This window comes from Peromyscus maniculatus, chromosome 3 (assembly GCF_049852395.1).
Source record: "Peromyscus maniculatus bairdii isolate BWxNUB_F1_BW_parent chromosome 3, HU_Pman_BW_mat_3.1, whole genome shotgun sequence".
Lineage (NCBI taxonomy): Eukaryota > Metazoa > Chordata > Mammalia > Rodentia > Cricetidae > Peromyscus > Peromyscus maniculatus.
Genome location: NC_134854.1, coordinates 22,497,312 through 22,513,020, shown reverse-complemented (window position 1 = coordinate 22,513,020; position 15,709 = coordinate 22,497,312). Strand labels below are relative to the sequence as shown.

Genomic DNA, 15,709 nt, shown 5'->3' with positions numbered 1-15,709 from the left:
ATCTGTAGAATCGATCAAGATCACCAAATATAAAAGCAGCAACTTATGCTCTCAATGCTGCTTGTCTTGTGCAAATAATTTACAAGCTAAGAAGGTGTTTTAATCAGCATATTCTAAAATTGAGCTCCAGACTGAAATTAATGATGAGCAATAGTAATGTTGGAGAAATAATACAGAAAGGAGTAATATAGAGAAAATGAGAGAGGGAGAGAAAGAGCGACAGAGACAGAGACAGACAGACAGAGACAGGGATAGAGAGAGACAGAGACAGATGGTTTTAGCTTTCTCAGGTTGTCACCCAATCACATAGATTTTAATAGATAGTTGAGAGAAATTTCTAGTTATGCTCGTTAATTGTAATTAGATAAATAAGTCCTAAAGCATTAGTAAGATACCTTTTTGGGCATGTCTGTGAAGACGTTTCCCGAGAGGGTTAAATGAATATGAAAATCCCTCCCTGGAGTGGGTGGGACCACTGCAGCACTAGGAGCCCAGACTGAGTAACCAGATGTAAGAGCAGCTTTCCGCGCTCACTGTCATGCTTTCTCCAGGGGGATGCACTGTACCTTTGCAATCTGTAAACACAATGGAGGCCTTGTTTCCTCCAGTTGCTTTTTGCAAGATGCTTAATCACAGCAATGAGAAAAACTGTCCCCTGGTTTTCCTTATAAAGCTTTGGACACCTAAGGGAATCTGTCATGTCTCTGATGCCAGTATCTGTGCTCCAAAGCTTTCCTGAGGGACAAATCAGTCAGTCCCCTGAGCAAGGCTCACGTTCTGTGTCCCTGCTCCTTATCTCTCCCTGAATCCTGCTCCTGGGCTTTGAATGAAAATCCTAACTTTAGAATATAATAGATGCTGAATAAATATTTGTGAAATACACAGAAAAATATTTAGTAGAATACATTAGTTTTTTGCTACTAAAACTTTTTCTAACATGAAGATGAACTTCCTTAGGGATACTTTTAAAAAAAAGAAATAACAGTGAAATAAATTATACTTATCAATGTTCATGTCCCAGTTGCCTCACTCAGTTCTGTCATGCTTTGCCCCTGACCCCCGACTGAGGATTTTCTGACTCTGGAAAACACTAACCTTTGATTTTCACTAATAATTTTACCTGCGGAAGCTGTTCCGGCTCCATGCAGGATTTAGGCCACTTGGTTGAAGACTCAAAAATAAGTTCCATATAGTTCTCCAAACACATCATAGTTTTACATGGCTAGATTTCTTTGCCTACAGGAAATGCTTATTCATTCAACAAATCTTTTAAAAGATTTATTGATTTTTACTTAGGTGTATTTGTGTATGGGTATGCACTACATGCAGATATCACAGAGGCCCAAAGACTGTATCAGATTTCCCTGAGGCTGGTAGTTGTGAATCACCCAGTGTGGGTTCTGGGATCAGAACTCAGATCCTCTGCGACAGCACACGCTCCTAACCTCCATACCATCTCTCCAGCCCCTATTTGACAAAATTTTAAGCGGTCTTCTAAACTTCAACTCCAAGAATTACTTGGATATCCAATCTTTTCAATGTCAAAAGTTGTACTTAATTTTAAAGTTTTAAACCAAAAAGCTCCGTCCTACTCAGATTGTGTGTATATGGTAACTTTTCTCTAAATATCTGTTTCTGGGTGTGTAGCTGCTTGCTAAGTTTATCACACAATAGTTGATGCATGTTTAGAGTGAATATCATAATGGTATTAATCCAAATACAGCCCTTCAACATGCCATTCAACTCCCTCCTGTTTTTAGGACTGAAATAATTAAGCCTTTTCAGCTTCCAACTTACTCCCAGACTCCCAGGTTTTCTTTTGAGAGTATTTAACTTCAGCACTATTACAATTGTTAATGCTATCTTTGACTAAATTTGCTTATTTTATTCTAAAAACAAAACAAAATAAAAAACAAACCAGTGCTACTACAAGCTTTTGCACCTATATTCCAGTAGCATAGACATTTAAAGCCCAGTTTGTGTTAAACTATTTTTCTTACCCAGATTACTTATACACACAAATCTACCTAGTATTATTATGACTTAAAGTAGCTTTCATTATAGTGCATGATACAAATGGGGCATGAAATGATGTAAATGTTAATTGTCAAATAAATAGGTAAAATTTAAGTAGATTTAACCAAATTAGTCTTATTAAATATAAAAGTTTAAATCCAAAATAAGTCATATTTCTATCTGAGTCTGTACAAAGGCAAAAACAGCAAATAACCTGTCACTATCTTTTACTTGGTAATAAAGGCATATTCCTTTTATATATTTATATATACCTTTTTATACATTTTCCTTTTATGTCAAAAAAGAAAATAGGGCTGCAGTGAGATGATCCTAGTATTTGTATATGTGTTTTGTTGCATATAATTTTTCAGTATCAAAATGTGCTTTTTAAGAATAAGTGGACATGTTCTGTATTAAGGTCAGTGTGGCATGTGTTATTGAATTTTCTTTCTTTGTATTTTTGTCTTTCTTCTTCCCGCTTTAAATCAACTAGAAAATATAGAGATTCTTCTTTATTTAATGTGGGTGCATTAAAACTTTAGGGATTCTAAATTCTCTCTTCAATATGCATGAACACTTCCAAAGCTTGAATAAGATAATGTGGCCTTAAAAAGTGATCCTTCTATTTCCCCTTATACTAGAATATAATATGGAGACAGATAATGCATAATGCTAGGTAATGGATCACATCAACTAAGGCATGCCAATAAATCCTTGCACTGACCTTACACATAGTGTTTTTCCAAGAAAAAATGTTTTAAGTAAGGAAAAAAAATCTCCTCTTTATTGTGTTTTGTTGCATTTTCTTTAGTAAGAGAAGGATAATGTTGTCTGCTGTGTATTTTTTTTCTTCTGTTAGCTTTCAGGGACCAATCAATTTAAATTTGTAATTTAAAAGAATATATACATATGAATATTGTTACAAAACAAGGAAAATTGTTTGAGAATTGATGCCAAAAGAAGATAGTAAAATAGGTATAAAAAACACACACACAAAACAAACTTCAAATTCAAACGAAATAAATGTGAATCTGTTTAGTCAGTAGGAAAGCATTCCACATAATTTTAGTGTAAAGATAGTGCATCCTGATTGGCTTATCCTTAATGGGACCTTCTCTTCACTCTCAGCAATCCACACAGACACCCATCCTAGCTGATACTAATATTGATCACCATGTGAGTAATATTGCCACAATATCAGGTTCACATTGGCATCTTACATCACCATAGCTGACTAAGATATTGTAAAGTACCATAACTTCCTCATTATTCTCAAGTTCTGGTGATACTCAATATATGGTTCCTTAGTAGGCACAGATGCAGATGCATTACCTGTGGCTATCATTTTTCTCACTCACACTATCCATTGTAACAGGGTGGAGCCCACATTGTGTTATTATATTTTCAGTATCATGTTTTCACTCTTACTACAAACTATTTGGAAAAGAACTCAACCCATGAAACGGTTATTTACAATTTTTCATGGGGGCTACAGAATAAACTTTATCAGTGCAAATTAGAAATTTAGAAAAAGCAAATTATTGCTACAATTCTATTCTCAGGATGGTTTATAGGAGGCAAGAAGAAAAGACAGACTTGCCAGTAAACAACACCTAATTTATGACCTGTGAAGCTTATTAGGATAGAATATTATTCATAAGTGGGATTAATAACATTGACAGGTGAAATGACAGTGTGAGGGAGGGAGATTTTCTCAGTAGTGAGAATTGGTTAGAAAAATTCTATAAACTTTGAGGCAAGTCATGAAATCGTCACTGAAAACTAATCCATTTTTGCCTGGCCTCAGTTTTTCTGTTTTTATTATAGGAAAATAGGTCTTAAACTTCCAGGTCTTGGCTATATTTTTCTGTATTTGGGTAGTAATTTTGTGGGAATATAAATGATGATAACATCTTCCTATATATGTAACATCCCAATGCTAATATATTGGTGTGGTTTGACACCACTTCTAATTATGGTTTCTTGTACATAATGTTCCCATTTACTTTTCTTGATCAAAAGTCAACCCTTCTCTGAAATTTGGTGACTGGGAAATTCAGAATCTCTCTGAGAACATACAAAATTGTAGAACAATGCTTCAGAAAATTGATAATTTTCTCTTTGATATTTCAAAATTTAAAAGGGGAATTGGGACTGAATATAGTTACTCTCATTTTAATTAAAGAAGGCACTAATTTTAACCACGTCCATTTCATATAATGTACACTGGAATCAATAATGATCACAGAATTTGAAAACGCTCTCCTTTCTGTTTCATTGGAAACATCTTTTCCATCATTAGTGATGAGAAAGAATGGAATTTTTAGAAGCTAAAACAACATATTTTTTTGCACATGCAATTTGATGAAAAAAATAAAGGACCATGTTGTACAGGTACATCTGCTGATAGAAAAGTAAATAAGGAGACAGAGTTTGGTTTTGGTTTTTAGTACCGTCTACCCTTTCTCATGTGTGGTGAATTGAGACTCTTACTTTTCATGTTAACTTTGCCTCAGCAGACATCAATGATGTGCCTCTGTTTAGGAAAATAGATATATTCGTGGACAGCTAAGATGAATCCTAGGTCTTATTTCTCCTGAAGGTCATGTGCAGGCGGAGAGAAAAAGTGTGTGTGTGTGTGTGTGTGTGTGTGTGTGTGTGTGTGTGTGTGTGTGTGTGTGTTGTGGTTATTATATGAGAAATACAAAATAAAATCAATGATAGCATAATGATAATCTATTGGTATTAGATAAGGCAACCTAAGATTCATCGTCAACGGAACAGAGGTATAGGGAAAACTTAGGTTTATTTTCTTCCCATCAGGTCCTATGGACCACAAGTTCTTACATTTGTATCTTTTCTCTTTTAGGAGTAACTCCAGTGGACTCTCGTGTACTGTGAGTATCTTACCAATTATTGATTCTCCAGTTCATGACTAGGATTTCATTCTGAAAAGCTGTAGTCATGACCAACTGTTAATCATCAATATCCAGAATTTCTTACCTTATTACACCTAGACTTTGTGACTTAATTCTAGACAATAGGATACCATGGAAATGGTGGTTTGTGTATACTTGTGTATACGAGTAAGAGACATCATGGGTTACTTCTTCCTCTTGAATCATCTGTCCTGGAGGAAGCTAGCTGTCACACTCTGTAGATATATGTTTGGCAAGGAATGTGGATCTCATGTCAATAGCCATTTATTGTGTGCTTAGATGACTAGTCCACAAACATATTGACTACAAGCTCATGAAGGTTCCAGTCTAGATTCACATAGCTACTTTGTTTCTGGACTTTTGATACTTAGAAATTATGTAATATAATACAACTTTATTGTTTTAAAGTGCTAATATTTGGGAATAGCTTGTTGCTATTATAATAGACAAGTGATTGACCTTGTCTCAGACACTTCAATTCTGTGAGAACCCTCTTGTTAGAGTGAAGGTATGTTAAAGTCAGTTGTAACACAGAGGGAAATGATTCAAGCCTAGGTAATAGTGTGTTCACTGAATTCATAGGTGAGCCTATGGATATCTATCTAATACCCAGGTGCTTAAAAAGATAGATTTAGTAGATGACTGAACCCTTCTGTGGATTCCTCTATCTTTGGAATAATAGCCATTATAAATGACAGCTTACCCTGGAAGATAGTAAAAATCATCCTAGGTGGAATGACAGACTAGTGCCATATAAACTAACAAGCAAGCAAATGAACAAAAAACCAACACCTGAAAGATGACAGTATTGTCCTTAAAATGTCAAATGGACTATCAGAGATGATGATACACTTCTGAAAAATTACAAAGCAAAAGCGTTCCAATTTCTCAGGGATCTATGTAAAATATGGAGCAGAAAGAGTATAAGAGCAAAGGTGATATGTGACTTGAGGGAAATGGTGTTTTGAAGGTACAAGGGAGAAATGAATGAACTCAAAGATTGTGAGAACATGCACAAGACCAACACAAGCTCAAGAGAGAGACAATCCCAGCATCAGGCAGGGAAGGCAGGTACTCCCAGGTGAGGAGCTATTGGTATTAGATTACTACTGGAAGAGGAAAATCCAGTCTTCTTCAATGGAGTAATATCTGGTACATCAACTGCATTTCAGGGGAAGCCCCATGACCATTGTATCTGGCTAACACAAAATGAATTTGATGTTTTTTGTCGTCTAAAGAGAGAAAATATAAAATTGGGTGGGTAGGAAGGAGTTGGGGAAAGTTGTGAACATGAAACTACATTGTATGGAATTTTCAAAGAGTAAGTTCATTATATTGTTTAATATCTTAGTTGGAGCAATTCTCTACCTAAAAGTTGAGTATTCGTTGAAGAACATTAGAATTTTCATCTTTGCTTCTTGAGACTCATGAGAGCTGGTCTTCATTTATAAAACAAATAGGAAGGAAATATTGTGAATGCACAGATGTTCATACACTGCATGGAGCTCACATCTTAGTATCTCCCAAAAGCAGGCCTCCTGTTTCATTGACTGCATCATGAAAGGAATCCATCATACAATTTCCAGAAATCTTTGCTCCATGACAACAAATTTCATGAGTAGCATCAATCAGTTAGTAACACTATGATTACAACCACATTTTCACAGTTTCTCAAAATGTTCATTGCAGAGAATTAATTATGATTTTTTTTATCTATTGGCCTTCAACCCTGAAGAAGGAAGTGAAGAGCAGATGCTTTTGAAAGAGTTAAAACCACTTTGATATAACATTCTATTGAGTATTTAATTCAACAAGCCGAGCATTTGTCAAAGTAGTTCTCATTTTCTGGCTTTAATACACTTTGACTATGAACAAATGTTGAAGTATGTTAGAGGTTTAAGGCAGGTGGTGTTTCCTATTATCCCACAGTCTGGCAAACAATTCTCTAACTTCACAATTGGCCAACACATATTTAATATTTTTTTCTCAAAACACTTGTCTCAGTGGATCTACTTGTCAGCTAGGACAAAGAGAGAGTTTTCTTTTAAAATAGAAAGTTATGTTGAAATGTCAAAAGTCTCTAATAGTTTACTTATTGGCACAATACATTCAAAAGATTCTTGAGAAGGAGTTGGCTTAAACCAGTGGACATCATGTCTACCACAACTACATATTATGTGGTTTTCCAGAGAATATTCCGAGTAGTCATAGCATGTAGTGAGAGAAGGGAAGAAGGGGGCACTGGGAAGGGAATCTGTCCAAATTTATTTATAACACTGAAACTTCTAGAGAACAAAGTATGACTTCCTTTTACTTTAAAAGGGTTTTCAACCAAGGCTTTTTCCTTGGTGACATACAGCAGGGCTTCAGTAACAACCAGAGCTACCTACTAAAATGTTTGGAGATGAATATTTCAGCAAAACAAACAAAAAATCCAAATGTAAATATGATATGAATTGGAATACTAAAGTCTTATGCCTCCAACAAGGGGCACATATGTGTATTTCTTGGGCATTTCTGTTAATTCATTGAAACACTTTAGAAATGATGTCCTAGGAGAGAACAATTTGGTAAAGAATTTGAGCAGTGATTCTCTGTAATCACTAAGGTTGATTTAAAGATTGTTGATATCCTAGGTGCAAAGGAATAGAGATAAAAGTTCCCAGGTACAGTCAAGCACTTTTTAGTGTGGTTATCCTATTTTGCTCCTTTTATAGTTTTGTTACACCATTGCCTAAGGGCTCATTCTCCACTCCATGCTTGTGGATTTATACATGTAATGCTGGAGGTGTAGTCAATGTTGTTGCCCTCTGTGCTCTGACTTTATCTTCTTCCTTCGAGTAGCTGAGCTTCTGCTTTGATCTTTGATTTTAAACATATTCTTGAAACTTTCTTATTTTATTTTATAGTACTCAAATCCTTAATTTAAAGCCTTCTCGGTTTCTTATTTCCTAAAATAATAAGACCCATGAACTTCATTTTCCTATTGCTCTGCTTCACTTGTCCAGGCTCTGTGCCTAGGACCTCTCCCCTAACTTGTCTTTTCCTTCTCTGTGCCTTTTGTGGATGGGTGTGTGTCTCCCAAAGGCCCATATACTAAGTGCGTTGTCACAAGCATGGAGTTCTTCTGTGAGGTTGTGGAACTATTAGGAGATGAGAAGGAAGAAGGAGGAAATCAAGTTGTCAGAAGCATACCGTTGACGAAATATTGGGACCCTGACCCCCTGTTTTTGTTTGTTTGTTTGCTTGCTTGCTTTTGTTTTTCCTTGTCGTCAGGAAATGATTGTTCTCTTACGTATTTGCAGACTTGTTCTTTCTCATCACAGGCCCTGGGCAATGAGGTCAGTTACTAAATTGAAATATCTGAATGTGTGAGCCAACATGAATCTTTCCCTTTTAAATGGATTGTCTCAAGTGTTTGGTTATAGCAACAGAAAGCTGACTAAACAGTAGCTTCATAATTGTAATCATTCTGCTGTTACCTATCACTATGAAATTATCATATTCTGTTAAGCACATAAAAATATTTTGCAGAATATCCCAGAAGTCTACTTGAAATTTATAGTCCTCATAGGACTGCAGGGTGATGAATGCATAGTCAGGTTCACATGCATTTTACTTATCATGCTTTCATCTTCTGGCTTTGGTCATTAGTAACATAGCTTCCATATCACTGCTTCTCTTTGCCAGCACCTAAAAAAGTCAACCTTCTTATCTAGATTATTAGTTGTTCTCAGCTGTTTCTAATTCTACCATTAGATGGTGAATAGGTAGCAGGGTTTTCAGATCTTGAAAGCAGAGAAGGAAGCAACAGAAGCCACTAGGGTGGCATTTTCTCACCATGGAGCATCAGGAAGATTATGTTCCTTCATTATTGCACATTTACTTATTCAGGGTATAGTTAGGAACACACCATGCTGATTAGCAAGAGTCCTGACTATAACAAGCCTAAATTCACTTACTTATAAAAAGCTATACTTTGGTCTCTTTGGGTTAGAAAGTGTCTCCCAGTCTCCCTTTGGCTACATTATAGAAGACTTTGTAGCTTTGGTCTCCATGCTGTGGGTTTTCTTTCCCATTTTCTTTTCTCTCTCTCTTTTTTTTTTCTGCAGCCATTATGAGTGTAGTGCTTGAGATAACCATTGATAATATTGTCTTTTTCTGGAAATCTGTAGAGAATTCTAATGGAAATGGAAGTTTCTAAGAGTTGCCTAGAGTGGATGGGAACATAAAATAATATCCTTTAAGAAGCATTGCCATCAGCATATGAATGAATAACTTCGAAAGTTGGATGTGGTGGCTGCATTCCCAGAAGCTGGAAGGCTGAAGCAGAAGATCAGACTAGACCATAATGCAGAATAAAAGGACCTGGTCTCAACAAATCAATACAACCAAGTGTTTTTTTTTTTTTGTTTTTTTTTTTTAAGCTATGACAATTGCTTCGTGTCAAACTCAGAACTTTGTCAGGAAAGTTCTTGAAGGCATGCAGTGTATCCAATTTGCTCTCAAGTCTATTCACCCTCACCTAAACATTTCTAAATAACATTTTTATTTTTTCAGTATGTTTCGACTTTTCAGTTTCTCCCCTGTGTCCTTCTCTGTGTAGCAATACTACATATCTACCAGCAGGTAATGACCATGAAGAACATTATCTGAGCCTCTTCCATTTGAGGTATCATTAGATCACCTCTCTCCCACTGCCATTCCCCGGCTTAGACACTATTCTCAAAGTTCTAGAAGGATCTTTTACAATTTCCGTCTAATTTGGAAAAAGCTATTTTGAAAGAGCATCTTGCCTCCCTGGCTCTGAGGCTGTTTGCTTCTCTTTCTAGCAGCGTGATCAAAGGGCACTGCTTAAAAGTAGAAAGTTAGAGGCTATTCAGAATTCTTCTCAGTTAAATATGTGGAGGATGTCATTTCACTCTTGGTTGATGACCAATTGTTGCATTCTAGAGTTCCATGTGATGGTGTGGGAACTGGCTTAAAAAGTAATAAACCCAAATCACACTTTTGTCTAAGCATTTTAAATGCCCACAAAAGTACAGTGTGTCCACCAGCCATTTAACACTTATACTTCTGATTCATTTAAATTATAGTAATTAACTGTAATCATATAGAAATAAACCAAAATTTGCCACAGAGTGCTTGTTTAAAGGCATCCATTCATTATGAAAGCTTTCAAATGTCAGTGGATGCATAATAGATTAGAATATGATTTTCGTCATAGGATTTGCTGTTACACTATTGTTTCTTCTCCTGTGACTGTTTGAGTCCACCAATTTTTCTTCTCCTGATTTTTGCATTCTTGCTGTTAACTCATCATAGATAAGCTCTGCCACTTCTGTAAGTTGCCTTTGGAAATTGGATGTAGGAAAACTTCATACATAACATTATTCATGAGCTTCAAAGGAGCAGAATGAAAAGTAGACTCTTCCCAGGAAGTAAAGTGAGGAACTGATAACCAAAGAAAAGTAGAAAAGATCCAACCAACAAATCTATTCCTCATAAAATTATGATCAGACTAACGACACTTATATTTTACAACTATGTTAAACTTGGTATTTAGTTCCAATTACCTTTTAATTAGATTTTTTTTTTAGGATTTTCTATATAAACAATGATGTCTACAATTAGACAGGAATAGTCTTCTGTTTGTTAGCTACATTCCTTTCATCTATTTTTATTTGCCTATTGCAGTGGAATATTTAGTCAGAGCTTAGACTTGTCTGGTTTTCCACTTTAATGGGCTAATATTCTCTTTAGTATTTGCTGTTAAGCATGACACTGACTTTAGGTTTGTGTACATGTTTCTTATCACAATAAGAAATGCCCTTCTTTTTTTGCTCTTCCACAGATTTGTGATAGGATCACAAGTGAATGTTAAATTTTGTTATTTTAAAACTTTAATTGGAATGATCTAATAGCTTTTCTTCTTTGTTTCATGTTTTCAGTGTGTTTTTATCACATCTCTTCCCCTCCCCCAACTCCTCCCATATCGTCCTCACCTCCATGCCCACACATTATGTCTCTCTCTGTCAAAAACAAAACAAACAAACAAAAAGACCTACTAAGAAAAAAAACCCACAAAAACAAAACAAAACACACATAAATATGGAGTCCATTTTGTGTTGGCCAACTTCTGCACACGGAACCTGCCCCAGGTGTGGTTGATAGACCCAGTGACATGTCATTGGGGAAAACTAATTTTCCCCTTTCCAGGAGCAATTAATTGCAAATAGCTTCTTCTTCTTCTTAAGTGTGGGACTTAGTGTTTACTTTTCTTTCTCAGTGTTGAGACTTTCTTTAGTCTGTTAATGTGAAAAATTATGTTGATTTTTCCTTTTCTAATGCAAACTGAGCATATGCCAGCTGAATTTCTCTTGGCCATGGTATAATATTATGTTATTAATTGGCAATGTACTATTCTTTTTACTTTTTAAAGTTGATTTGTTAATACTTTAGGGCTCTATATTAATTTTCTATCAGAATATTCACTAAGTTTCACCAATTATGTTGATCAATAAGTATTGCAGAGTTTTGTGAGACCTAAATTTATTATGGCATGGCTGAATTCTCTGGGTTCCCCGGTCAAGGTCCAGTTTCCATGAGATCACATTTTTGACTAGAAACTCAAGAGAAAAATCAGTCTCCGAATACTTCAGGGTTTGGGCAGAATTTATTCTCTTATGTTTGGAGTGCTAAGTTCCTCATTTCTGCGGTGGCTGTCAGTATGGGGCTGCTCTCAGCAATTAGAAGCCGGCTTCATTCCTCTTCAAATACTCCACACAATCACCAGGCTAGCAGTGCCATATCAGACCCTGTTTTGGAAACTCTGACTGCTTCATTACTCAGCAGGGGACATTGTCTACTTTTAAACAATCATTCATGTGATTTGATCAGGTTCATCTAACTTGGCTCCTGCTTTAAGAATAACTCTACCTATAATCTAGCCTAGCCACTGGGGTAAAAGCTGTCATATTCGAGATTCCAGGCATTATGCAGAACAGGTCTCAGAGTGGTCAAGATTCTTGAGTCTAGCTTGCAATTTAGCCTGCCACAGGATGCCATCTGGTCCTTAAAGATTCAAGACCTTGCCAAAGCACAACTCATTCTCTCGCCCAAGGGTTCCAAGACTTCCACACTTATAAAACTGGCTTAAGCCCAGAAGCTCATCTAAAGCTCATTTCATTAGCTCAAAAGTCTAAATCCTGAGTCAGAGAACTGTCAGAAAAGTGGCAAGCTGCTGCCCTTCATGCAACAAGCAATCAGAAAGACACAAAGCCACCAGGCCCGCCAGTTTAAGGTAGCAACTGATACGGTGGCCACAAGTTTGACCAGACCATCCTTGCAACTCATTTTACCTTTGTTTGTATCGATAGCAGAGTGAGATCACCATCCAAGTGGGAGCAACCTCTCAAGTGCAGGCACAGTTTGATCTGTGTGCAAAATGATACATTTGCACTGAACGTTTCTTTTCTTTTCTTTTTTTTTTTTTTTTGTCATGTTTCAGTCTTATAAGAACAAGTTCAAGTTGACTTCCAACTTGCTGTGAAGCCAAAGATAACCCTGAGGAGCATCTTCTGTCCCTACCTTCCAAGCGTTGGGATTACACTTGTGCAACTTTGCCCTTAGCCCATTCAGTAGTGGGCATCTGCCCAGGGCCTCAAGCAGGCTAGGCATATATCTGAGTATTGATATTTGAGTCAATTGAGTATTGATTTTGAGTATTGATATTGAGCCACATTTGAGTCCTCTATTTTCAAAGCATTGCCTTTTGTGTTCATATTTACTATTCTCTTCTCTCCCATTGCTCTGAGTTTAATTGGCTACCCTCCCTTCTAATGAGGAAAAGATCATCGATTTAAAATGTTCTTTGTCTATATAAGACTGTCTATTTTTAACTTCATTCAAAACTAAAATTTCTATGTTTTACTTTAATTCCACTCCAAAACATGGTGTATTATATTTTTTATTGGCCCAAATTGTTTTCTAATTTTTGTGTGTATATGATTTCTTCATTGGTCCATGAATTATTTATTATGAAGTCTAGATACATAGGGAGATTTCTAGACTTATTTATATTTTGATAATTTGCATTTTGCTTCACTTTGGTAAGCAAGTATAAAAATTTCAACTTTTAAGAATATTTGAAAGATATTTATTTTATAATCTATCATCTGATCATGTATATTTTATAAGCTCATTAAAAGATTATGAATCTTAAACTATTGGATGTATTGCTACAGTAACTGGCAACTGGGTTCATATTGTTAACAAAGTCATTTCATTTTTTAATGTCTTTCTTGGGACCATGAGATAGCTCCAAACATTAAGGCAGACCTTCAGTTACAGACCTGTTTGGGGAAGTGCTTTCCTTCCATGGACACTGAGAATTTCTGACAAAAATATGACAACTCTTTAGTGAGATAAGAATGGCTAGGTCAAAGTGGCCTGACTACCTAGCACACACAGGAGAAAGGTATGTTTTTGTTTCTCATTTCAACCCCAGTTCCCCAAATGTAACCCAGCAGGCAGTGGCACATTGTCTTGGGTGAATTTGCATCTGTTACAGTGGATGTTTTTCTATATTCTCCACTCACTTTCCCTTTCTCTTCTTGCTAGCCCTCCGGAGACCAAGTTTGTCATCTGAGGACACAATTTGGTAAGTTTCTCCTCGGAAAACCTAGTCTCTGTGTCTAACCTTCTTACCTTCCACTGTTGGTCCTAGAACCAAGAGATCCCTTGCAGACACAATGTCTGACATGAAATTCCTGGTGTTCCTGTGATGTGATTAAAGCACAAAGCAAGCTCTCAGACCTAGATCTATGACCCATGAATAGTACTCTCAACTGAATACTACTTCACAGCTTAGTGTGTTCTGTAAAAACCCTTTCTAAGTGGTTAGAGGTCCCTCATATCCAAGGTTTCATGTCCTTTCCTTGAGATACCAAATATTAAAGAGCTCCTTACCCTATCCAATGGTCCTGGACAACACTTTTCACAGTGGCATTTCTCAATTCATATATTTATCCCCAAATAAGCATAGCTCAGTCTTTTTAGGGTCCTATATAAAAGGCCATTTCTTGAGACAGACCTTTTATTGAACTCTGAAGAGCATTAGCTTGTGCTGTTTGTGACATCTCTGGGACTAACCATCAAGGCCACTAATGCCAAAAGTGAGGCCTATCCCAATGAGCAGGACAATTGTTGGAAGTGATATTGTGTAGTGAATTGAACTAAGACAATACTTGCAGGAACAAGATCAAGTAGACACCAAGGGCAATCCTTAACCAGATCCCTCCTCACTAAAGGAAAAACTCTCCTTAACAGCTGAGATTGGGGGATTAAGTAATATCTCAAGGTTCTTCCACAGGATAAGAAGCTCCTGAAGACCATCTGAACCAACTTCTACCAAGTTCTCTGATTCCCTTGAGTGACAATTCAGAGATTTCCCCCTACTGCATCCATCTCTTCTCTGCCAGTGTAAGATTCAACAGCCTACACCAGTCTTGAGCCTGCCTGTGATCTGCATTTATTGTTCCAGAAGACTCCAGGTGTTACGAATACCAGTTACCAACACTTATAAACTCATGAACCCGACTTCAAGCCCCATCCATCATGCTCACCACTTTTTTGATATTATCCTCCGAAATCTTCCCTCTTATTTTCCTTCTAACACCCAAGAGATCACCAGTACCCAACTTACAGATTTTGTTCTTGATCTCTTTCTCCAAGGTGATCTCATGGATTTCACTTGGGATGAGGTAATGCAGTTTCTGGAACTTCCGTAAAAATATACTATTATGTTAAATAATAATAAAAGTGGATCCTTAAATAAAAGTGGATCTTAATTCTGGTGTCTGTGTGATCATTTTTCTACCAGTGCTAATAGTCTGACTTCTTTCTTCTGTTTCCTAGTTACTTCTAATAACCATTTTGCTCCTTGGGTTAACTCTATCTAGGCTTTACAACTCCCCTAAACTTCTCTGACATCTTGTTATTCAAGGTATCTCATAAACTCCAAAAAAAAAAAATCTAATGTTTTCCTTAAGCAAGTGGTTACTGGTGTTGTCTATCTCTGCTTCCCAACTGACAGGGATAGGAACACACAGCTGCACCCTTTAAATGGATATGACTTATCACAAACTCACCCTTACTAAAATAGATTCTTTAATTCTGATTAAATAAAATGGCCTTAGGAGTCCAATCAAATAACCTAATAACTTTTAAAATATGACTGTCCAACATTGTCTCTCAGCCACATATCCCTTTGTGACCCAATTCTTTCCCATGTTAAGCTTCACCTTCAAGCTTTAAAATGTATTAAGGACGGAGAAAATTTCTCTATTCTAGATAGTCTTCCTAAGACCCTCTGTACAAATGCTGGTCCTATGAATATACAAACTAACCAATGGTCAATTCCAGGACAACCTCAAAGTATTATGTCCTACTTATCTCAAGGTGAGGGACAGCTGAAAAAAAAATTCCCATCTCCACTGAAATTCTACCTGGTCATATCACAATGGTTAAGACTGTAAAACTTCCAAGTCCTTGAACAATTGCTTACAAAGCATGCTGTTGAGGATCTGTAATACTGAGCACATTTAGATCCCAATTAATTCTCAGTCAATTCTATCTTTCTGTGAAAACACAGCCCACTATTGGCTGTCACACAGACATAGCCTATGCAGCCCTTTACCAGGGCAACACTAGCTTATTATTATGTCTTTCATTTACTTTTGAAACCACATGAA

At 36.5% G+C, this 15,709-nt stretch overlaps 1 long non-coding RNA gene across 1 annotated transcript in view; it reads left to right on the top strand.

The window, feature by feature from the left end:
* LOC107402974 (uncharacterized) overlaps positions 1–14,776 on the top strand; it is a 34,029-nt gene extending 19,253 nt beyond the window's left edge. The window contains exons 2-4 of the long non-coding RNA XR_001580214.3: positions 4,886–4,913; positions 13,578–13,617; positions 14,329–14,776. This is a non-coding gene — a long non-coding RNA (uncharacterized LOC107402974). The remainder of the gene's footprint in view (positions 1–4,885; positions 4,914–13,577; positions 13,618–14,328) is intronic.
* Positions 14,777–15,709: the final 933 nt, after the last annotated feature.